Below are 25770 nucleotides of genomic sequence, written 5' to 3' on the forward strand. Positions count from 1 at the left end.
GCACTCAGGGAACCTGGGCCCTTCAGCACAGTCACCAGGCAACTTCTCTGACCAGCTCTGGGGCAGGCTTTCTCCTTTTCCTCAACTGCTCTGGCCTTTTTAGGGCACTAACAAATCACTTGAGTCACAAATTTACCAAAAGGTGTTTGTAGGCTTTTATCCTTCTCGGAAATGTCTCCTGACCTTGGCATTTCTAGGATGCTGGGTAGTGTTGAGTGCTTCTTTGTGTGTGTGCATGCTGTAAGTTTCCATAGTGCGTGTGTGCTAAGTCGATTCAGTCACGTCTGACTCTTTACAACGCTATGGCCCGTAGCCCACTAGGCTCCTCTGTCCATGGGATTCTCCAGGCATGAATACTGGAGTGGGTTGCCATGCCCTCCTCCAGGGGATCTTCCCAACCCAAGGATCAAACCCCCATCTCTTATGTCGCCTATGTTGGCATGCAGGTTCTTTACCACTAGCGCCACCTGGGAAGCCCATGTTAGAAGTTGACTTTTACTTCTTTGAACTCTCCCAGCTCCCTCAGCATAATACAGTAGCCTTTACTGGAATTATAGTCTCTTGAGAAGGCAATGGCACCCCACTCCAGTACTCTTGCCTGGAAAATCCCATGGATGGAGGAGCCAGGTAGGCTGCAGTCCATGGGGTCGAGAAGAGTCGGACACGACTGAAGCAACTTAGCAGCAGCAGCAACAGTATAAATCTCTCTCTCTCTCTCCCTCTACATATATTGAGCTTCCCTGGTGGCTCAGATAGTAAAGATTCTGCCTACAGTGCAGGAGACCTGGCTTCGATCTGTGGGTTGGGATGATCCCCTGGAGAAAGAAATGGCAGCCTACTTCAGTATTCTTGGCTGGAGAATCCCACGGACACAGGAGCCTGGTGGGCTACAGTCCATGGGGTCCCAAAGAGTCTGACACGTCTGAGCAACTAACACTTTCACTTTGATACACACACACACACACACACACACACACACACACACACGGGAGCCTGGTGGGCTACAGTCCATGGGTTGAAGAAGAGACACGACTTGGTGACTAAACAACAACAGAAACATATTTATCTGAATCACTTTGCTGTTGACTTGAAACTAACATAACACTGTAAATGAACTATACTTCAATTACAAAAATTAGGAAAAACCCAGAATAATTCTCTACCTGGGGATTTTAGGTACTGTGGTAAACCAGTTATAGAGAGATTTTAAAGAGTTACAATTATACCTTATAGTTTCTAATGTGGTGCCCTGGGTATACTGTTACAATCTACTGAAGTTTTGTAACCGATAAATCGCCCTACTTCCGTACTGCTGCCAAATTAATTCATTTGTGGATCCGGCAGTTATTTAAAGAGGGCTCATGAAGTATGCTGGACTGTGTTAGGCCCCGAAGGTGTTTGAAAAGAAGTTTGACGTGTGCCTATCTGTCGCCTTCTGGCTGCCTAGAAGGTGGATATGATGGATGCAACATGAGGAGGCATCCTTTGTTCCTGAGGATAGAAGGTGCATTGTGGAGCAGAAAGATACAGGCACTCTAGGCGATGCCATGCCAGCTCTGCTTCGCTTATCTCCAGAATTCCTTTAAAAGAAAAGAAACTTTTATCTTGTTTAAGCCACTCTTATTTCTGGGCTCCGTTACTAGCTGCCAAATGCAAAGCTTAACTGATACAGAAGTCCTTGAGGAGTTTTGAGGAAGGAATCGATTCTGATTGGTAGCTATGAGAGAGATGGATTGGGGAGGCGGGGGTTCCGGGGCATACAAAGAGATAAAAGTTGGCTTGGCAGGTGGGGACAGATTGTGGGGAGAGCCTCTGAATGAGGAGAATACACATTGATCTTACACAGGATCATTGATTTTGCTTTTTTCCCAGGACACCTCTGCTCAACTCCAGTTATATAGTTGTTATTTAAATAGGTAGTTATTGAGTCATTTGCATTCTGCTCTTGTCCAGTAGCCTGAAAGCTTGGGAGATTGAGAAGATGGGTACTATTCCGTGTCTTAAAAAGAAACAAGCGAAACTGGAATGGAAAAACAGTATCAGTGTTACAGTAAAGTGAAGTTAGACCACCTTTTCAGAACTCCTGCAGACATTTTCAAGGAAGGGAACTTTTGTTACATGTGATTGTCTAACCAGGATTCAAAATGTATCCACTACTGGATAGCAACTGTAAACAATATTTTAAAAATACATCTTGGAGTACTTTGCTGAGAAAAGATAATTTTATGTGCTAAAAATTTCTAAAGGGGGAAATTTATATTTTGTTAACTTACTCTGAGCTTCATGTAATTACACAGTAGCGGCTGCCTCATCATGTAAACTTTTCGCCTTGAGGTTAGGTAGGTAATTTCACACCTCTTAGATTAGAGGACGTTTAACTATTGTTTACATGGGTTATAAACATGATAATATAGCTATATAATAACACAGCTTTCCTCTGAACCAGATGTGCTAACAACATCACAATCTCTGTTTCCTTAAAAATGGGTTGGCATTTCCAAAGTTCCTTCTAAATCTGACGTGAACAGGGAATTAGAAGTCATAACGCAAATGCCAAGGTCCCTTAAGGCAGTGGCCTTCAGCCTTTCTCCCCCCGCATGTGAAGGGCTAGTGTGCCCAGTATTACCTGAAAATCCTTGCTCATGAATTATGTCTTACCACTCTTTCCCCTCTTTTGGAAAAAATACACCTAAAATGCAAGCAACTGAATAGATACTAGGCTATAGCCTGGACCATCGGTTGCGAACTTCCATACTTTTTTCTACCAACTCAACTATAATAGTCACATAGGATTATTCCCGGTTCACAGTGGGAAGAAATATTAAAAACGAGTCCAAATGTTGGGTTTTGATTCACACCTCCCTGAAGTGCCTGGTTGCATTTTGCTACAGCCTGCATGCAGGAGAAAGCCCCGAGTAGTCTGATAAGCAGAGGTTTTCTCTCTACAGGTAAATAATAACTGGCCAACATTTATGAAGCAGTGTGTGTTAAGGTACTTGTCTACGTGGTTTCTTTTAATCCTAATGAAATTCTGAGAAGTAGCTTTATCGATGAGAAAGCGGATTCTGGGAGCTATGGCTCCAGGTCACATTAAACCGCTGAAAAAGGCTCAAATTTAGGTCTTGCTGACTCTCAGGCTGTCTTTAGAGGGTGTTTTGTTGTTCTTGTAAATAATCTCAATATGAACAAGGCCAGCTGGCTCAGGGTGACACGTGATCCCCAATCATTCTCTTTCACTTTCTGCCAGATTGGAAGACGGTCTTGTGATTAAATATTTCTGGCCAGCAATATCTTGCTGCCTACGGAAAAATGATATTCGCAAATCCTTGATAATTGTTTCACTGGACACAGAAACAAAGCTTGGAATGTCTACAGGAAAACCGCTGTTTCTCTGTACCTGTCTTTCCTCCGGCAAGATGGAAAGAACGGTATCACTTTAGAAAGGCTTTGGGAAGAAGGAAAACCAGGGATGCTGCTTGGCTATGATTAGTAGACACTTTGGGGGGCAGGCTACACCTACCACTGGACATTTTAAAATTTGGAAGCCACTTCTTAAGGGATGAAGGCAGGAGAACCAGAGAAGGCCCAAACAAGGAGATTGGTTGGCTGCTTGATTGATTGACTTGAGATAGGAAGGACTTTTACTATGGGCCTGCCTCTGAGCTTCCCAGGTGGCTCATTGGTAAAGAATCTGCCTGCCAATGCAGGAGATGTAGGTTTGATCCCTGGGTCGGGAAAATTCCCCAGAGGAGGAAATAGCAACCCACTCCAGTATTCTTGTCTGGGAAATCCCATGAACAGAGGAGCCTGGCGGACTACAGCCCATGGGGTCATAAAGAGTTGGACACACTTTCACTCTGATTTAAATATATAGTGTACAACATATTATTATGCATTGTATATAACAATTTAATAACATTATATTATTATAACATCGTGTAATAATATAATGATTAATATTATTAAGGGCTTCTCTGGTGACTCAGTGGTAAAGAATCTGCCTGCCAATGCAGGAGACACAGTTTCCATTCCTGAGTTGGGAAGATCGCCTGGAGAAGGAAATGGCAACCCACTCCAGTATTGTTGCCTGGAAAATCCCATGGATAGAGGAGTCTGGTGGGCTGCAGTCCATGGGATTGCAAAGAACTGGACACAACTTAGTGACTAAACAACAGCAACAACAGTCTTCTCTTTGCTTCCCTAAGGAACACTCAGTAAGTACTGGATCTGTGGCAGACTGGTTGCAGGAAGCCCTGAGGCTGGTCCTCTGGGCAAAGGCAAGAGCAAGATAACCCTAAACAGCCTGAGTGGTTTCAGGTGGTCAGAGTGAGGGGAAAGGAATGGGAGGATGCAAAGCAGTCTCTGAAGAGCAGGTCTTTCACTAGGAGTGGTTTGCTCAGGACTCAGGAATTCTTCAGAAAGGATGCAGGAAGAAGCTACTCCTCAGGAGAGTCCAGGAAAAAGATCAAGGAGAGGACATCTATCTTACCCCATTTTTAGTTCAGTTCAGTTGCTCAGTCATGTCCGACTCTTTACAACCCCACGGACCGCAGCATGCCAGGCCTCCCTGTCCATCACCAGTTCCCGGAGTTTACCCGAACTCATGTCCATCGAGTCAGTGATGCCGTCCAACCATCTCATCCTCTGTTGTCCTCTTCTCCTCCTACCCCATCTTGGGTTCCATTAATTTGCTAGAGCCGCTCACAGAACTCAGGGAAACATTTCACTTACCAGGTTGTCTGTTTATTTTAAAAGGATGTAACTCAGGATCAGCCGAATGGAAGAGATGGGACAAGGTCGGGGAAAGGGGGTGGAGCTTCCATACCCTCTGCCAGCAGGCTCCTCTCCCCAAATTTCCATGTGTTCACCAACCTGGATGCTCTCTGAATCCTATCTTTTGGGGGTTTTATGGAGACCTCATTACAAGGGCATAATTGATTACATGATTGGCCATTGGTGATTGATTCAGTCTGGGGTTGGAGGGGTAGAGGAGAGCCTCTCCCCTCCCCCATAGGTCAGGGGAGTGCGACTGAAAGTTCCAACCGTCTGGTCACACAGTTGACTTCTCTGGCAACCAAACCCCTTGTGGCTCAGCTGTTAAAGAATTTATGTGCAATTCAGGAGACCTGGGTTCTATCACTGGGTTGGGAAGGTGCCCTGGAGAAGGGAATGGCTACCCACTCTAGTTTTCTGGCCTGGAGAATTCCATGGACTGTATAGTCCTTGGGGTCCCAAAGAGTGGGTGGCAACTTTTCAAAATATATCCCTACCTGTTCACTGTTATGCCTCCACATCTATTCCCATCAGTCCTTGCTCTCTCTCTTACTTTGCGTAGTATATTCATAGACATCCCTCCATTCAGTTTTAGCAGCTGGAGCATTGTATTTGTTTTCCTTGGTGGTTCTGTTCAGGTTGGAGGCTACACATTATTCTTTACTTGAGGAACACAGAGAACAATTTGAAAATGAGGAGGGCGTATTGTAACACTGCTTAATAATCTGATACAACGTGGCCCATGCTCAGAATTCGAAGCGTGTTTTCTTCATGGCTGGTGTGTTAGACCTGCTTCCTAGGGCCAGTGCCTCATTCTGAGCACAATGAAAGTGCTTCAGTCGGGTCCCTCAGTCGTGTCCAACTCTTTGCCACCCCGTGGGCTATAGCCCACCAAGCTCCTCTCTCCATGGGATTCTCCAGGCAAGGATACTGGAGTGGGTTGCCATTCCTTTTTCCAGGGGATCTTCCCAACCCAGGGGTCAAACCCAGGTCTCCTGCATTGCAGGCGGATTCTTAACCGGCTGAGCCACCATGAGAACCAGGCCATGCTGGTGTGATATAGCTGCATTAGTGCTTGGCATAATCTATTCTGTGGTCATATGACCAAGTCATTAAGAGAGCTAAAATAACATGTCCATGGTGCTCATACATGGTGCACCCGGGTCTCCCGCGTTGCAGGCAGACTCTTTACCGTCTGAGCCACCAGGGAAGCCCGTACATGGTGCAAGGAGGCCCATTTGTACGAAGTTCAGGCAAATATCTATCTGAGAAGTTTTGTCATGTCAGTTTTCTTTTTTCCCTTTTCTTTTAGGTTTCAATAAAAACGTATTGAGGGCTCCCCTGGTGACTCAGTGGTAAAGAACCCGCCTGCCAATGCCGGAGACACAGGTTCCATCCCTAGTCTGGGAGGATTGTGCATGCCATGGGACAGCTAGACCTGTGGGCCACAACTATGTAACCAGTGCTCTAGAGCCCACGAGCCACAACTATTAAGCCCATGCATTGCAAGTACTGGAGCCCATGCACCCTAAAGCCTGTGCTCTGCAACAAGAGAAATCACTGCAATGAGAAGCCTGCACACCACAGCCAGAGAGTAGCCCCCATTCACTACAACTAGAGAAAGCCCACACACAGCAACAAAGACCCAGCACAGCTATAAATAAATACATAAATCTTAAAAAAAAAAAATGTATTGAGCACCTACTGTATGCTAGGCATTAGGTAAAAAAATACACACGCACATTATTTAAGCCTTCTAGGAACTCAGAGGTGTGTGGTTTTGTGTGTGTGTGTGTGTGAAATCACAGTATAAAGAGTTATGAACACCAAAATAGATTTGAACAACCTGCTGTGAGAGTATGCAACGGGAAAAGATAACTCTGCAAAGGTTTGGCTGAGGAAATGTGATTTTAAGTATTGGAGGATTGGTAGGAATTGGCCTGGTCAAAACCCAACAAACAAAAATGTAGAAGGATAGTCCACAGGGCTGAACAGAATCCACAGAGGCACTAAGGCATGGAGGAAGATGATGGGGAAACATGATGCATAGGCTGGTGTTACTATGCTTGGTGTATGTATTCTAAAGTGAGTAGGAAGAGCTGTTCCATAAAAGAGGGAGGGGCTGACCCTGGAAGAAAGGAGGAGAGCTAGACAAACAAAATGAGCAACATCCACCACCTTGCCCACCATGCCTTGTCAGTTTCACAGAGCTCCTGCAAAGATCCTGTTTTTACAGTTAAGAAAACTGTGGTTCTGAGAAGTTGTGTAACTTGCTCAAGATGACATGTTTCAAGTGATGGAGATTTTTGGATTAAAAAAATAGATTTACCTGTTAACCAAAGCTAGAGTAATTGGGAGAGTGATGTATATTGAAAGGATAGACACAAAGACCAATGGGACAGAATACACAGTCCACAAATAGATCATCCCTATATTGTCAACCTGTTTTTAACCAAAAAGCAAATCCAATTTAATGTAGGAAGGATGGTCTTTGCAATAAATGGTGTTGAAACAAGTAACAACCGTATGGGAAAAAAATGAGGAGGGGGAAGGAAATCGGGAAGGAGGAAGAGGAAGTAGAGAAGGAGGAGGGAAAAAAAAAACCCACAACCAATAATACCTTTTATCTTGTGCAAAAATCACCTCAAAATGGATCACAGATCTAAATGTAAAATTTAAAACTATAAAACTTCTAAAGAAAACATAGGTGAAAAATCACTGTGACTTTGGATGAGGGAAAGAATTCTTAAATATGACACTGAAGGAATGATCCATGAAGGAAAAAATCCACAGTTGAACTTCATAAAAATTAACAACGTTTATTGTGTCAAAGACACTGTTAAGAGAATGAAAAGACAAACCACAGGCTAATAGAAATATTTTCAAATCACATACCTGACAGAAGACTTACGTGTATAATATATGAGAACTTTTAAAACTTCCTATAGGAAAACAACCCACTTAAAACTGGGCAAAAGATTTCGAACAGGTACTTCATGAATGGTGAATAAATGTATGCACATATTCTCAACATCATTAGTAATTATGAAATTGTAAATTAAAACCACAGTGAAATAATACCACACGGCTGTTAGAATGGCTATAACCCAACCCAAATCAAACTGAAACAAATCAAAAAACTACATGCTGGCAAGGGTATTGAACAACTGGAACTCTCATATATTCCTGTTCCTGGTAGGAGTGCCAAATAGTACAGTCACTTTGGGAAAGAATTTGGCAGTTTCTTATAAAGGTGAACATACACTTAGCAAATAACCCAGTAATCCTAGGTGTTCACCCAAGTGAAATGAACACTTAAGTTCACACAAAAAGACTGTACATGATTGTTTATTGCAGCTTCATTCATAATCACCCAAACTGGAAACCCAAATGTCCATCAACCATTGAATGGATACACTGTGGCACATGTATACAATGAAATACTACTCAGCAATAAAAATGGAAAAACTATTGATAGATACAATAACATGGGTGAATCTCAAATGCATTTTGCTATGGGCAAGGAGCCAGATCCAAATATGATCTGCAGATCATATGGTTCCATTTAGGCAACTTCCTCAGAAAGCAGAAATAAAGAGATGGATCAGTTGTTGCTGAGGGCTTGGTGTGACAAGATGTTCTGGCTACACAGAGGCAACACTAGGAGATTCCTTGAGTTAATACAACTCTTTTGTACCTTGGTATCGATGGAGGCATACTGCTCCTTCACTTCTGAGTCAAGAGAAAAGATGCACACATTTTTGCAGTCTAGGGAGCTAATAGTAAAAAATTTTAACTTCTGTTTTTTGATTATATTGAAATAGTCGTACCTACCCATTGACTTCTCTCCAAGGGCTTTTGACCTCTTGCAGCATAAGTTGGAAATTTCAGAGTCATTGACAAACCTAGAAAATTCCATCACAGATAAGATGTGGCATGGAGAATAATGGTTGGTCTATGGGTTTCCCAGGTGGTGCTAGTGGTAAAGAACCTGCCTGCAGGAGACATAAGAGACTTGGGTTCAATCCCTGGGTTGGGAATACCCTCTGGAGGAGGGCATGGCAACTATTCCAGTATTCATGACTGGAGAATCCCATGGATGGAGCCTGTCAGACTACAGTCCATAGGGTCGCAGAGTTGCGACTGAAGTGACTTGGCATGCATGAAAATATGTCTATATTCTAATCCTTGGAACCTATAAACATGTTACCATAAGTGATGAAAGGGTCTTCATGTTTCATGATTAGTGTTGTGGATCTTGAGATGGGGAGAAGAGCTTGGATTATGCAGGTGCGCTCAATATGATCAAATGAATCCTTAAAGGAAAAACAGAGAACCTTTTCAGCTGTGGTCAGAGGTTGACATGACAGTGAAAGAGTGGTCCCTCCCTCTTTCGCATCCTTGCTCTGTTTTTCTCCACAGTACTTCTCACCATGTGGTAGGTAGAGTGATGACTCCCCAAAGATGCACGCATCCTAACCCCCAGATTCTGTGCTAATGTTTCGTCACATGGCAAAAGGGAGATCAGGTTGCAGATGGAATTAAGTTTGCTATTTTGCTGACCTTCAAGTAGGAAGATTATTTTGGGTGATCCAGGTGGACCCAGTGTAATCACAAGGGTCCCAAAATGTGGAAGAGGAAGGCAGACGAAGTCAGAGTGAAGTGATGAGAGGATTCAGTTTGCTCTCGTTGGCTGTGAGGATGGGGGAAGGGTCATGAGCCAAGGAATGCAGCAGTCTCTGGAAGCTGGAAAAGGCAAGGAAAAGAATTCTCAGGACTTCCCGAGTGGTCCAGTGGCTAAGACTCCACGCTCCCAATACAGGGGGCCCAGGTTCCATTCCTGGTCTCAGAATTAGATCCCACATGCCTCAACTAAGAGTTTGCATGCTGCAACTAAGACCTGGTGCAGCCAAGTTAAATAAATAATGATTTATTTTATTTTTAAAAATGAGAATTTCCCCATTCAACACCTTGATGTCGGCCCAAGGAGATGGGTGTCAGACTCCTAACAAGAGACTAAGTTTGTGTTGTTTCCAGCCACCAAGTTTGTGGTAATTTGTTACAGGGGCAGTAGAAAATGTATTTTTCTTAAGCATAACGAGAAAATATTGGGTAGGGAACTACTTGGTTTCCTGGTCCCTTAACCTTCAACTGTGGGCAGGGTATCTGTTTGTCCACTTTCAGAATCATTGCCACTGGGATCAGTTCTAGGGCTGCAAACTTAACAGGATGTTTATTTTTGTAGTTTATTTATTTGTGGCTGCTCTGGGTCTTCATTGCTGGGAGCAGGCATTTTCTAGTAGCAGCAAGTTGGGGCTGCTATCTCGTCATGGGCGTGGTTCCCATTGTGGTGGCTTCTCTTGTTGCAGAGCATGGCTCTAGGGTGCACGGGCTTCAGTAGTTGCAGGACATGGGCTCAGTAGTTATGGCTCGTGAACTTAGTTGCCCCTTGGCGTGTGGAATCCTCTCAGACCAGGAATTGAACCCGTGTCCCCTGCATTGCAGGCGAATTCTCACTAGGGAAGTCCCATGATGTTTATTGAGTTTAAGATTTACTGAGTATTAAATTAAACCGTGCCCATTGCCAGTAATATTACTGAAAATCGTTTCCCTCCTCCTGTTCACAGGTGGTGTGGCCTCACTTGAACCCAGTTTTAGGTCACGTGTGCTCTGCATCAAGAGTGATGCTCCTGATCTGAAGTTTTCCCTTCACCAGATACCACTGCAAACTGGTCCCTACCTAGACCCATGCTGGCTTCACTCTGACATAGATTTATCTTCCCTCCGCTCTTTGCTGGCTTGGAATTTTGCTTTATGCCTGTGTGACATGGGGAAAATGTTTTAAAAGGGTGTCCTGGCAATACCTCCCTTCTTGTCTGCAAGGAAGAATGAATGCTTTGTGCACTCCGCTCACTAGAGGGCCTTTGTTGAAATAAGCAGGGTGATTGGCAGTGAGGAGAATTAAAATGCTGAGAGGAGACCGAATTGTTTTACCCACCAGAGAATGAGGAAGAAAATATTATTAGTATCTTAAGAGAAGAGGAAGTAGAGATGGGTGAACTCTAAGCTGTGGAGCTTTTGAGGAAAGAAACTCAAGGAATATTTGAAAGGAAGGTTTTCTCTGTAACATGTAATGTCATCTCTTTAGGGCTTCCCAGGCGGCTCTGTGGTAAAGAATTCCCCTGCAATGCAGGAGATGTGAGTTCAATCCCTGAGTTGGGAAGATTCCTTGGAGAAGGAAATGGCAACCCACTCCAGTATTCTTGCCTGGGAAATCCCATGAACAGAGGAGCCTGGTGGGCTACAGTCCATGGGATTGCAAAGAGTTGGACATGACTTAATGGCTAAACAACAGCAGCAACAGTCTTCTCTTTGCTTCCCTAAGGAACACTCAGTAAGCATTGGATCTGTGGCAGACTGGTTGCAGGAAGCTGAGGCTAGACCTCTGGGCAAAGGCAAGAGCAAGATGACCCTAAATAGCCCGAGTGGTTTCAGGTGGTCAGAGTGAGGGAAAGGGATGGGAGGATGCAAAGCAGTCTTTGAATAGCAGGTCTTTCATTCGGGTGTTTGCTCAGGACTCAAGAATTCTTCAGAAAGGTTGCAGGAAGAAGCTACTCCTCGGGGGAGTCCAAGATAAAGAGCAAGGAGAGGGCATCTGTTAGCCCGCTTCCTCCCATTTCCCTTTCCCTTGGCCAAAGTTCACCCTAGGAAGACCTAAGTCCTCTGATCTCCCAGGTGGCAGAATCTGGCCACTCTGTGACCATTTGGGAAATTAACTTCACACCATGTGGTGTGGCCACTTCATTCAAATCTGGAAGTGGGGAGTGACTCTAGTTGGTTTTGTCAAAGTAGGCTTTGCAGTACACCCTCATCGCCTTGTGCTGGGTGCAAAAAGAAAGAGGACGGGTAATGGAGGGACGCTGAGAAGGCTAAAAACATTTGTGTCTGTAACTGAGAAAAAGTTGTATTTAAATCTTTCTTAAAATTAATTTGTTTTGGATTGTAGTTGCTTTACAATTTTTTTTTTCCTGCTGTATGGCAAAATGAATCAGCTATAAGTATACATATAGCCCCTCTTTTTAAATTTTCTTCCCATTTAGGTCACCACAGAGCACCGAGTAGAGCTCCCTGTGCTATATAGCAGGTTCTTTTTAGTTCTCAGTTTTATACATAGCAGTGTATGTATGTCAGTCCCAATCTCCCAATTCATCCCATCCCCTTCATCCCTTAGTGTCCATATGTTTGTTCTCAATGACTTTGTCTCTATTTCTACTTTGCAAATAAGATCATCTATACCATTTTTTGTGTATGGATGTACGAGTTGGACTCTAAAGAAAACTGAGCACTGAAAAATTGATGCTTTTGAACTGTGCTGTTGAAGACTCTTGAGAATCCCTTGGACAGCAAGGAGATCCAACTAGTCCATCCTAAAGGAAATTAGTCCTGAATATTCATTGGAAGGACTGATGCTGAAGCTGAAACCCCAATACTTTGGCCACCTGATAGGAAAAACTGACTCATTTGAAAAGACCCTGATGCTGGGAGAGATTGAAGGTGGCAGGAGAAGGGGATGACAGAGGATGAGATGGTTGGATGGCATCACCGACTCAATGGCCATGAATTTGAGTAGGCTCCAGGAGTTGGTGATGGACAGAGAAGCCTGGCATGCTGTGGTCCGTGGGGTATAGAGTTGGACACGACTGAGGGACTGAACTGAACTGAATACCATTTTTCTAGATTCCACATATATGCATTAGTATACGATATGTTTTTCTTTCTTTCTTCACTTTTTCTGACAGTCTCTAGGTCCACCCATGTCTCTACAAATGACCCAATTTCATTCCTTTTTATGTCTGAGTAGTCTTCCACTGTATATATGTACCACATCTTTATCCATTCCTCTGCTGGTGGACATTTAGGCTTCTCCCATGTCCTCCTGGCTGTTGTGAATAGTGCTGCCATGAACATTGGGTTGCAAAACTTGTGTTTAAATGTTGCTACAAATTGTGAATTGTGTTTTTAAGTGCAAGTGTTTTCATAAAGGCACAGAAAACTATTGGAAAGAGTAGGAAATCATTTCCTTGTGCTGCCAGAGAAATCTAAACTTTAGACTTCCAGATTATAACTGTAGCATCCCCAGCCCACCAGGTAGCAGCTTCTACCGTCTTGTTTTTTTTTTTTTCCACCCAAGTCATACATACTTACATTTTACTCTTTAAAAGAAAATGTAAACACAGCGTTGTGGGTGAAGGGAGTTGCATTAGTGTGACACTTGGCTTTTTGGGGGGCCCTTTCTTAACTCTGCCCTGAACTGAAGGAGGGCATGGTTTAATTGGCAGATTTGTGGGGAGTAAAGTGAGCTTGCTCAGCTCATTCTTGTCCCCTTCCCTCTTTGGCACCAGCCAGCATGAGGTGTGCTCTGGGAGCAGCTGACCCTCCCATCCCCATCAAGACAAGTGTACTTTAATCAGAGTTGCTGGATCCTATTCTAGGACTTGGTGTCAGGAAGCTCTTCTCTCATAGTAAACCGAATCCTGCAACCCAACTTTATCAGGAATGAAGTGGTCATTTGGTTTTCTTCTTCCATTCTGTTATCTCATTTTTTAATTTGCGTTGAACTCAGAAAAGGAGGAAGGGTGCTTTTTACTGGACCCTTCTTCAGTGTTCCCACGTTTGAGGCACTGACTAGAAAACTGCTAAGTGAAAAATAAGAACAGTCAGGGAGAAGCAAATGAAAACACGTGGAGTGATCAAGGCTTCTGGAGTCGCTAAAGATGGGTGTTGGTCCTGGGGTCTCGTTCTTGAGTGTGTGCAGGACATCATGATTGTTTGTTTTAATTGAACATTGATTTACAGTGTTCTGTTTCGTTACCTCTGTACAGCAAAATGATTCAGTTATGCACACACACCTTGGTCACCTGATGTGAAGAGCCGACTCACTGGAAAAGACCCTTATGCTGGGAAAGATTGAAGGTGGTATGAGAAGGAGGTGACAGAGGATGAAATGCTTGGACGGCATCACTGACTCAATGGACATAAGTTTGAGCAAACTCCAGGAGACAGTGAAGGACAGGGAAGCCTGGAGTCCTGCAGTCCATGGGGTCCCAAAGAGTCGGACCTGACTTAGCAACTGAACAACAGCAGCAAATATGTATACATATATATATGTACATAAGATTTTTTTATATGGGCCATATTTTTAAAGTCTTTATTGAATTTGTTACAATATTGCTTCTGTTTTATGTTTTCCTTTTTTGCTGTGAGGCATGTGGAATCTTCACTCCTCTACGAGGGATAGAACCCAAACTTCCTTCATTGGAAGGCAAAGTCTTAACCACTGGACTGCCAGGGAAGTCCCTATACATTCTTTATTTATATTCTTTTCCATTGTGATTTATCACAGGATACTGAATATAGTTCCCTGTGCTATGCAGTAGGACCTTGTTGTTTTTCCATTCCATTTTCTCTCTCTCTCTCTCTCTATATATATATAAAAGCTTACATCTGCTAACCCTAACCTTCTCCATCCTTCCCCCAGCCCCCTCACCCTTGGCAGTCACTAGTCTGTTCTCCAAGGACATTTTGCTCTTGGCACTTTGTGTAGGCATATATTGGACCAGGTTGTTGTTTTTTTTATGATGGTGCAGTTGGCTTTTAAGAGCTGTGGCTGGGGAAAAAGACCTTGGAAAAGCCACTCAGAGGTTGTAAGTGGCCTTGGCAGGGGCACAGGAACCAGGAGAGGAACTTAGCAGGGGCCAGCGAGCTGAAGAGGCCTTAATAAGCAGTTACAGCTGGGGCAAGGATTCAATTATAAAGAGAAAGAAACAGTCCCTTCATACACTCTCCTTTTAGATATTAAAGGAGTGGGAAAATATTTGCCATTTTTTAAACTGTGGGGCAGCTGGGTTCTCTCTGGACTACAGAGCATTAGTGAGGGATTAGTTTTCAGTGTGCTAGTGCTAGGCCTAGGTAGGTAAGATAAACAAACAACTCTACTTTAAATTCTGCTTTTATGTTGTTTTGAACCATCTTCAAGGGCAAGAGAGGGCAGGGTGGATGGACCTAGTTTGAATTCCTGTGGCCCAAGAATTATTCCCTCTATTTTTGTCCTCAAGGCTACTAGAAACTAGTTATTTAGATACAATAGAGAAATCCTCCCCAGGTAATGGTTTACCTGTGTAGTCACTCCGTCGTGTCTGACTCTTTGTGACCCCATGGACTGTAGTCTGCCAGACTCTCTGTCCATGGGATTCTCCAGGCAAGAATACTGGAGTGGGTTGCCATGCCCTCCTCCAGGGGAGCTTCCCGACCCAGGGATCAAACCTATGTCTCTTACACCCCCTGCATTGGCAGTTGGCAGGCGGATCCTCTACCGCTAGCACCACCTGGGTCCTTCTGTATGTTCTACTAAATCTATCTTTAGGGAAAAAAGGTACATCACAGACTCGGCTGGTATTATTATTTTATAACTGGGAGGTCCTGTAAGAACTATCCCCATTCCAAAGAGATGCAGCTTAACACATTATTGACTGGGGGATTTTTTGCAGAAACGAACACCTTTGTGTTTTTGGCTGGTATTTGTTATGTAAGTGAATATTGAAACATTAAGGTATTAATACGTCTCTGGTCAATGAATTGTTAAATTGCTAGATGATCTCTGACTCCACTCAGGCATTGAAATCCTCTCCAGCTGAGAGCAGAACAGCAAGATGGGGGGGATGAATTTTGGACTTTAATTTCTTTGAATTTTAACTCATAAAAGAAAGAAAATTATATATTGAGCTTTACTTTCTTTGAACTTTAATATCTCATGATTTTGATCTCATTTTTTGGATGTTAATTTCTTCCTAGAAAGAAGAAGAGGTTTATGTTAAAATTTTTTTCCCCTCAACATTATTGGCATTATGTTATTGTATTGAAGTTTCTGTTTTTTATTTTTTTTTAGGTCTTCTTGGTTTATTAAAATCATGACTCTGAGAAGAAAGACTATGAAAAACATGGTTATAAGAAAAACTTTGGTGTTCTTATTTTATTGAGGTATAATTAACATATTAGTTTCAGATGTACAACCTAATGATGTGATACTTGTAGACATTGTGAAATGAACACCACAATAAGTCTAGCTAACATCCATTGCCACATGTAGTTGCAAAATTTTTTTTCTTATGATGAAAAAATTTAAGATCTATTCTCTTAGCAACTTTCAAATATGCAATACAGTGTTAACTATGGGTTTCCCTGGCAACTCAGTGGTAAAGAATCCGCCTGAAAATGCAGGAGACATGAGTTCAATCCCTGGATCAAGAAGATCCCCTGGAGAAGGCAACCCACTCCAGTATTCTTGCCGGGGAAATCCCACAGACAGAGGAGCCTGGCAGGCTACAGTCCACGGGGTGGCAAAGGAATTGGGTACAACCTATCAACTAAACAGCAACAACAATTATTAACTATAGTCACTGTGTCATATACATACCCTTAAGACTTAGCTTTGGAAGACTGTATCTTTGACTGTCTTCACCCATTTCACTCAACCCCGACCTTGGCAACCACCAGTCTCTTCTGTCTATAAATTCATTAAAAACAATTCTACATGTGAGTGAGATCATATGGTGTTTGTCTGACTTATTTCACTTAGCGTAATAGTCTATTTATCTCCCACTTTAAAAATTCATTCATCCGTTGGTGGACCCTTAGGTCGCTCCCATGTCTTGGCTCTTGTCAATAATATTGCAGTAAACATGAAGTGCATATATCTTTTCAGGTTAGTGTTTTGTTTCCTTCAGATAAATACCTGGATGAAATTCCTGGATCATATGCTAGCTTTATTTTTAATTTTTTGAGGAACTTCCATACTGTTTCCCACAGTGGCTGTACCAGTTTACATTCATACCAACAGTGAATGCATAAGGGTTCGAATTCTTCTATATCCTCATCAATGCTTGTTGCTTCTTGTCTGTTTGGTAAAAGCTGTTCTAACAGGTGTGAGGTGATATTTCATTGTGGTTTTGATTGCATTTCCCTGATGATTATTTCCAAGTTTCCTTTTGCATGTTATTATTTGACTAGTATAATTTTGTTATTTAATCTCATTGATAATCCTCTGATATGCTATATGGACTACATTGATAGGCATAATAAAAAGTAATAGAAAAATGAATGAAAACTTAGCCTTGGATACCGAATGGCATTAAACCATTAATTTAATTAATAGGGAACTCTTTTGGAACTCTTCATGAGCAAAATCTCTTTCCTACCAGTGTCCCTGGGAGCAAACAGTTGGCATAAGAGGGCAATGAAACTTCTGTCACAGACTGAATAATGGTTCCCAAACATGTCCACTGGAGTAGGAAATGGCTCCCCACTCCAGTCTCCTTGCCTGGGAAATCCCAAGGGCATAGGAGCCTGGTGGACTGGAGTCCATGGGATCGAAAGAGTCAGACACAACTTAGCGACTAAACAACAACAAAACATGTCCACATCCTGACCCTCACACCTGTGAATATGTTACCTTATACAGCAAAAAAGGACATTCTAGATGTGCTTAAGTTAAGGATCCTGAGGTAGGGAGGTTATTCTGGGTTACCTGGTTATCCCAAGGTAATCACAGGGGTCCTTATAAGATAGATGGGTACAAGAGGGCTCAGAGTGAGAGAAGAAGGTGATGCGATGACAGAAGCACAGATGGGAGTAATGAGCTTTGGAGATGGAGGAAGAAGCCATGAGTCAAGAAAAAGAGGGGTCGTAGAAGCTGAAAAAGGCAAGAAAACAAATTCTCCCCTGAGGGCCTCCACAAGGAGCCAGCCCAACCAACGCCTTGACTCTAGCTCTGTGAAATGGATTTTGGACTTTTGACCTCCAGAGCTATAAGAGAATAAGTCTGTGTTTGTGGTAGTTTGTTACGGTGACACTAGGGCATGAATACATCTTAGGTGGGAAGACGTTTAGTACCTCTCCTGTGTTTTTGGAGAGGGTGACTTAATCTGATTGGTAAATTCTGGAATAATAAATAGGGCATCATTGGCTTCATTCTCCTTCCTCTTTGGGAGCCAGTCAGCTCAAGAAAGCACAGTTCTATTTCTTGCAAGATAGGATGCCATCCATGTGATAAAACCTGTCCGCATGGTGCGGCTGGACCTGGATGGTTGAGGTTATATAATTCTGTGGTTCAGTATTAGTAAACTCATTTGGCTTTTGTGCTAAGCTACATTCCCCAGTAGCTGGATCAGAGTGAGGTGATATCTTGGTCAGGCAGAATCTCTCTGTGAAAACAATGACTTACATAAAACTGATACGCATGATCTATAGGGAAAAGATGAAATATCAGCGATGCTGGGACAGCTCATTATACATAATTAGACCTCTAGCTCAGATCATATACTCAAAATGAATTCCAGATAAGAATCCAAAATGAAAAGCAAGTTTTAGAAGAAAAAAACAAAATTTTTATGATTATGCCTTTTAAGGTGAGAGAAAGCCCAAAACCCAAACTACAAAGGAAGAAGTTGATCATTTCAACTACAGTAGAATGAAAAAAAGTCTGTTTATTAAAAGACATCATAAAAATTGATTGTAACAAGTTAAAATGTGGAAGGAGACATTTATAACATAAGGATTAGTATCCAGATTTTATAAACTCCTACAAATCAATAAAATACAAATAACCTATTGTGGAAAAACAGGCAAAAAATTTAAAAAAATTCACAAAAAAGAAAAACCAAATAACAAATCATAGGATGATGAACTTTATTAGGAATCATAAAAAGGAAAATAAAAACAAGTGATTCAATTTTTCAGCCAGTTTGGCAAAAATAAAAGTGAAGAAACCAATTGCTGGTGAGTGTATGGAATTACAGTTGGAACTATTATGTACCCACTGGAAAGAATATAAATTGGTATTATGACTTCTTTTTAAAAAATATTTATTTGGCTGTGTCAGGTCTTAGTTGCAACATGTAGCCTCTTTAGTTACATCATGTGGGATCTAGTTTCCTGACCAGGGATTAAACCCTGGCTGCCTGCATTGGGAGCATGGCATCTTACCCACTGGACCACCAGGGAAGTCCTGATACATCTACTTTAGAGAGCAATTTGGTAATGTCTAGAAGGGTTCTTAAAAAATCAATTAAAAAAATAGAAGGGTTTTTAATGCACATAATCTAGGGCCTAGGATTCCACTCAGAGGCATGTACTTTGAAGAAACTCTTAGCGTAGTAAGTCAACAAGACTTGGACAAGAATGTTCACAGCAGCGTGTGCTTAGTTGCTCAGTCATGTCCGACTCTTTGTGACCCTGTGGATTGTAGCCTGCCAGGCTCCTCTGCCCGTGGGATTCTCCAGGCAAGAATACTGGAGTGAGTTGCCACACTCTTCTCCAGGGGATCTTCCCAACCCAGGGATCAAACCCAGGTCTCCCCCATTGCAGGTGGATTCAGAACAGCATAGTAAAAGCAAAAAAAATCAGAAACATATTAGAAATATTCATCAATAGGAAAATAAGTATTTAACTTGGAGTCTCTTAATAAAAGACTACTACAAAATAATCTGATTAGATTATGATTAAACGGAACGATCAGGATCAATCCCTGGGTTGGGAAGATCCCCTGGAGTAGGAAATGGCAACCCACTCCAGTATTCGTGCCTGGAAAATTCCATGGACAGAGGAGCCTGGCGGGCTATAATCCATCATATCACAAAATAGTTGGACAGGACTCAGTGACTACACAATGTGTCAATGTAGGTGGACCATTGTAATACCACTATATCTGGTGGATGTTGATAGCAGAGGAGGCTGTGAATGTGCGTGCATGCTATGTCTGTGTTCTGTATAGTAACACATTTAATAAAGTGAACAATTATTGAAGACTACCTAAATTTTTAAAACCAAATCCGCAAGAAGTAGAAAACCTGACCAGGCTAATAACCACAGAAGAAATGGAATGGTTGTCTAAGAACTACCCACCAAAAAGGCACACAGCCTAAATGTTTTACAATGAGTTCTCCCAAATAGTCTGCTGCTGCTGCTGCTGCTAAGTCGCTTCAGTTGTGTCCGACTCTGCGACCCCATAGACAGAAGCCCATAGTCTAGGAACATCATTCCCATGCTCTCTAAGCCTTTCCAGAGCACAGAATGAAATGGAAAGCTATGTGATTCATTTCATCAGCCCAACTTAACTCTGATACCAGCGAGGACAAGGACAGCATAAGAAAAGAAACAGACCCAATCACTTATGGAACTCAGAAAAATCACTCACTCAAGAAATAGATTTAATTTAGATGTATTCTGAATGAATAATGCATCATGACTGAATAGATGCAAAAAAAGTCTTAATGAGAATGTGACTAATTTACTATGTTAACAGATTCATTCAACAGATGTTTATTGAGCTCCTATTACCTGCAAGGCACAGTTCTGGCAGTGGGCAGTAAACCAACAACCTTTTAAAAAATTTTTTTAATTTAAATCAACTTTGTTTACAAAAACAGTGTTGTAAGAATCACAATTCTATAACATTACGGAGAGTAATCTGCTTTACTTAAAGTCTATCAGTTTAAATATAAATCACATCTGAAACAGTTTCATATCAACATTTAGACTGGTTTGACCAAACAACTGGGCACCAGAACCTAGCCAGGTTGACCCATAAAACTAACCATCACATCCCTCATTCATTAATTCATGGACCTTTGTTGTCAAGGGATTCAAGGGGACTTCTTCCTTTTGCTTCTCCAGAAAGCATGCATGGACCTTCCAGAATCCTTCTCACTAAAGGATTTCCCCCTGGCCTACCACATGCTTCAGCAGCAAGGAGAAAGACCCATCCACCAAATGTTTGCTTCCCTTTATTCCCCCATGTCCTATGTCACTCCACTGTCTGTTTATTCTGACAGTGGCTTCTCTTTCAGGCTGAGTCAGCTTTCAGTCAAACCATCTACTGAACTAGAGACCTCTTTTTAAAAATCTCCTTTCAAAATTAATTTTGAACTGTGGCTTATTTATTGCTATTACTTAAGAGATCATGTGTGTGTGTGTGTGTGCTCAGTTGCTCAGTCATGTCTGATGCTTTGCCACCCCATGGAATATAGCCTGCCAGGCTCCTCTGTCCATGGAATTCTCCAGGCAAGAATGCTGGAGTGGATAGCAGTTCCCTTCTCAGGGGATCTTCCTGACCCAGGGATCAAACCCAGGTGTCTTGTATTTCAGGTGGATTCTTTATCGTCTGAGCCACCAGGGAAGCCCATACACAAAGGAAATAATGAGCAGATAATCCATACAGGAGTATATGGGGGGGTTGGAAACCAAAACAAAAGTCACCTTAAATATATGAAAGGTGCTCAGTTTGCTCATAATCAGGGAAGTGTGTTTTATGTTTCTATTTTTGAACTTTTTATTTTGTATTGGGTACAGCTGTGTGATAGTTTCAAGTAAACAGAAGAGGGACTCAGCCATACATATAAATATACATGTATACATTCTCTCCCAAACCCCCCTCCTGAGGAAGTGTATCTTAAAACTGCAGCATAAAATTGTATAGTATGGATGTACTGACATTTAACCATTTCCAGACTGGTGGAAATTTAGATTATTTTTAGCTTATTACATACAGTGCTCAATGACTGTCTTGACTTCTTGAATCTATGTCTGCTTCTGAGATAGTAAATCTTGTAAACTTAAACCTAGAATGTAGCAGCAAACACCTTGTTATCTGGGCTCCAAATGGAAGTAGCACATTATGTGAATGTACTCTGAAACTTACCATCAGAATGTTCTTTGGATTTTATTCTTAATCATGTGCTTAATCTAATACACTTAGAGACTACTGGAACTTTTTCTGGTCAGATTAGTTCAAACAGTCAGAAATTGTTCTCTTTCCTTGAAATAAAGCTGATTGAAGGATTACATTGTCTGAATAGCTGTAGGATTCAGAAACTCCTTTACAAAGACTTACTTTATTTTTAGGTTTAAAAATATCCACGATTTCTTTTGGACTAACGACCTAAACATGCATGTTTTACCAGAGCCTTACTTTTTCATTCATCATAGCTATCGTTTGTTTGTTGCTCATTAAATATAAGTATGCTCTAGGGAGAGGAAATTGTTGACTCTCTGCCCAGGAGGGAGAGAAAATATTTATCAAGTTTAAAGTTAGTATGTCTTTTGTTGCAGTAATTCCAATTTTAGGAATCTCTCTTACAAACATACTCACCAAGGGTATACACACATATACACATACCCACACACATATACACATACCCACACTTACATACACATACCCACACACATATACACATACCCACACTTACATACACATACCCACACACATATACACATACCCACACACATATACACATACCCACACTCGTATACACATACCCACACACGTATACACATACCCACACTCACATACACATACCCACACTCACATACACATACCCACACTCATATACACATACCCACACACGTATACACATACCCACACACGTATACACATACCCACACTCACATACACATACCCACACTCACATACACATACCCACACTCATATACACATACCCACACACGTATACACATACCCACACACGTATACACATACCCACACTCACATACACATACCCACACTCACATACACATACCCACACTCATATACACATACCCACACTCGTATACACATACCCACACACGTATACACATACCCACACTCACATACACATACCCACACTCACATACACATACCCACACTCATATACACATACCCACACACATATACACATACCCACACACGTATACACATACCCACACTCACATACACATACCCACACACATATACACATACCCACACTCATATACACATACCCACACACAAGGATGGTCACTGCACCATTGTTTGTAGTAAACAGTGCAATTGAAAATATGACAGGGACTTCCCTGGTGGCACAGTGGATAAGAATCCACCTGCCAATGTGGAAGACACAGGTCCAATCCCTGGTTCAGGAAAATTCCACATGCTGTGGGGCAACCAAGCCCGAATGCCACAATTAATGAGCCTGTGTGCTGAACTACTGGAGCCCATGTGCCTGGAGCCCGTGCCCGACAAGAGAAGCCACTGCAACTAGAAGCCCGTGTATCACAATGAAGAGTAGCCCCTGCTCACGGCAACTAGAGAAAGCCTGTGCGCAGCAACGAAGACCCAGCACAGCCAAAAATAAATAAATATTAAAAAAAGAAAATGTGATAAATGTCCATCAATAAAGGAAGGGTTAAATAAATCATGACTTGTCCATAGGATGAGTGACGGCTACATGTATCACCTTAGCAAAACATTTGTATAAGAGAGGGTCCCAGAAGGAAACAGGACTCAGCCTAGATGGTTCAGTGAAGAGCTTTTAAGGAAGAGTTTACTTACAAAGGTTGGGCAGTGTTAAACAAACAAAGGGAGGAGGACGAACCTACAGACTAGCAACAGTGGAAAGTTACTACATTCTAAGGCTTAAGGCACAAGGGAGAGAACATTCTCCCAGAAACAGTCATAGAGAACAGACTTGCAGTTGCCAAGGCGGAGGGAGTGGGGGAGGAAAGGGCTAGGAGTTTGGGATTAGCAGATGTAAACTATTATACATTGGGCTTCCCAGGTGGCTCAGTGGTAAAGATCCGCCTGTCAATGCAGGGCACTCAGGAGATGAGGTTTCGATCCCTGGGTCAGGAATATCCCCTGGAGGAAGAAATGGAACCCACTCCAGTATTCTTGCCTGAAAAATCCCACGGACAGAGGAGCCTGGTGGGCTGCAGTCCATGGGGTCTCTAAGAGTTGGACGCGACTAAGCAACTGACTGAGGACTAAGGACTGCCAAGTGGGGAGGGGGAGGAAAGGGCTAGGGGTTTGGGATTAATAGATGTAAAATATTACATGTGGGTTTCTTAGGTGGCTAAGCAGTAAAGAATCTACCTGCTGTTCAGGAGACCCAGGAGAGGTGGGTTCCATCCCTGGGTCAGGAAGATCCCCTGGAGGAGGAAATGGCAACCCACTCCAGTATTCTTGCCTGGAGAATCCCATGAACAGAGGAGCCTGGCGGGCTGCGCTGCACGGGGTCCCAAAGCGCTGGACATGACTGAGCAACTAACACTTTCATAGTTGTTTACAATGTTGTGCCTATCTCTGTACAGAGATCGGGTCCCAAAGAGTCAGACGTGACTGAGTGACTGAGCACGAACAAACTATTACATATAGGATAGATTAAACAACGAGTCCTACTGTGTAGCACAGGGAACTATAGTCAAAATCCTGTGATAAACCATAATGGAGAGTATAAAAAATGAGAGGACTTCTCTGGTGGTCCAGTGGTTAAGACTCTGAGCTGCAAATGCAGGGGCCGTGGGTTCCATCCCTGGTTGGGGAACTAAGACTCCCCCCACCACCACCATGACACAGGTTACAGCCAAAAAAAAAAAAAAAGAATGCCTAATATGTATGAGTGAGTCACTTTGCTGTACAACAGAGATAGGCACAACATTGTAAACAACTATGAAAGTGAAAGTGTTAGTCATGTCCAGTGCTTTGCGACCCCATGGAGTGTAGCCCACCAGGCTCCTCTGTCCATGGGGTTTTCTAAGCAAGAATACTGGAGTGGGTTGCCATGCCCTCCTCCAGGGACTCTTCTTGACCCAGGGATTGAACTCAGGTTTCCTGAACTGGAGGCAGACTCTTTACTGTCTGAGCCACCAGGGAAGCCCTAAATCAACTATACTTTGATTAAAAACTAAAATAAAAAATAATAAAAGGAGTGTGAAATTTGGAACATAGAGGCGGGACCAAGCAGTGAAACTATAGCCCATGAGGGAATCTGTGACAGTTGTCCCTCCGTATCCATGGGGGATTGGTTTCAGGACCCCCTAAGGTTACCAAAATCTGCAGATGCTCTTGTCACTTACAGCTGGTTCTCTGTATTCACAGGGATGAGGAACCTGTGGGTATGGAGGGGCTGCCTGTACCGTAAAAGACAGAGCTGAAGCGAGGGAAAGCAGGGAAGGAATACTCTGATTTACTTCTTTCCCATTAGGCTCCCATCTCTTGCTGGTACCTCCCTTGGGTTGGACATAGTCAGCCGTGATGGAGCATGAGTAGGGCAACCTGCTGGGGCACAGAGCAGGCAGAGAGAAAGGGCAAAAACTAATATATGGAGGTAGGGAGTGACTAGCACGATATGTCATATTTTTTCAGTGGAAAAAATGTTGCCTAGCAATCCAGAAACACTAAGTTATTTTGTAAAAGAAAATCATAACCACATATTTATATAATTGTGAACATTATGAAGAATGCATAGGAAACTGTAAACCTTGGTGCCACTTCTGGAGAGTGAAAACAAATGGAGAGGGAAAACCTAACTTTCTATGTTCTTATACTATGTGAATTTATTATAAGAAGTATTTCTTTTGTGATTAGGAAAATAAAGTACATGTTCCATGAAAAGAAAGTACTGTTATGCCTAAGATAAAGACAAAGGTAGAGGAACCCTACTGCTGCTGCTAAGTCGATTCAGCCGTGTCCGACTCTGTGCGACCTCATGGACGGCAGCCCACCAGGCTCCCCCGTGCCTGGGCTTCTCCAGCCAAGAACCCCTAAATGGCTATGAAACAGTTAATTCACTTAAAGTGAAAGTGTTAGTCACTCAGTCCTGTCCAACTTTTTTCAACCCCATGGACTGTAGCCTTCCAGGCTCCTCTGTCCGTGGGATTCTCCAGGCAAGAATACTGGAGTGAGTTGCCATTTTCTTCTCCAGGGAATCTTCCCACCCCAGGGATGGAACCCAGGTCTCCTGCATTGCAGGCAGAATCTTTACTGGCTGGTACTGCATAAACACCTCCAAAAGTCTGTTATTATTTTTTAATGTTAAAGAGTCAAATTTATATGCTGTAGTGTTGGTTAGTTGAGTTCTCTGTTGCAAAGATCAGAAAGCAAATCAAGATCATTTGAATAATAAAAGGGGAGTTAAAAAATAAGGATAT

The 25770-nt window shown here is 42.5% G+C and overlaps 1 protein-coding gene across 3 annotated transcripts in view; it reads left to right on the forward strand.

Annotated features, from left to right (window-relative positions):
* The window catches only part of APOLD1 (apolipoprotein L domain containing 1), a 50586-nt gene that overhangs the window by 12164 nt on the left and 12652 nt on the right, over positions 1 to 25770 (forward strand). The window contains exon 2 of one of the 3 annotated variants that reach the window (XR_826924.1): positions 6086 to 6351. The exons of 1 other annotated variant lie outside the window; for it this stretch is intronic. The gene's annotated coding sequence lies outside the window, so the exon portion shown is untranslated. Of the gene's footprint in view, positions 1 to 6085; positions 6352 to 10400; positions 10924 to 25770 lie in introns of those variants that run through there. One more of the 3 variants, XR_826925.1, reaches the window with a different exon arrangement.

This window comes from Bison bison, unplaced genomic scaffold, assembly GCF_000754665.1.
Source record: "Bison bison bison isolate TAMUID 2011002044 unplaced genomic scaffold, Bison_UMD1.0 scf7180017864390, whole genome shotgun sequence".
Taxonomy (NCBI): Eukaryota; Metazoa; Chordata; class Mammalia; order Artiodactyla; family Bovidae; genus Bison; species Bison bison.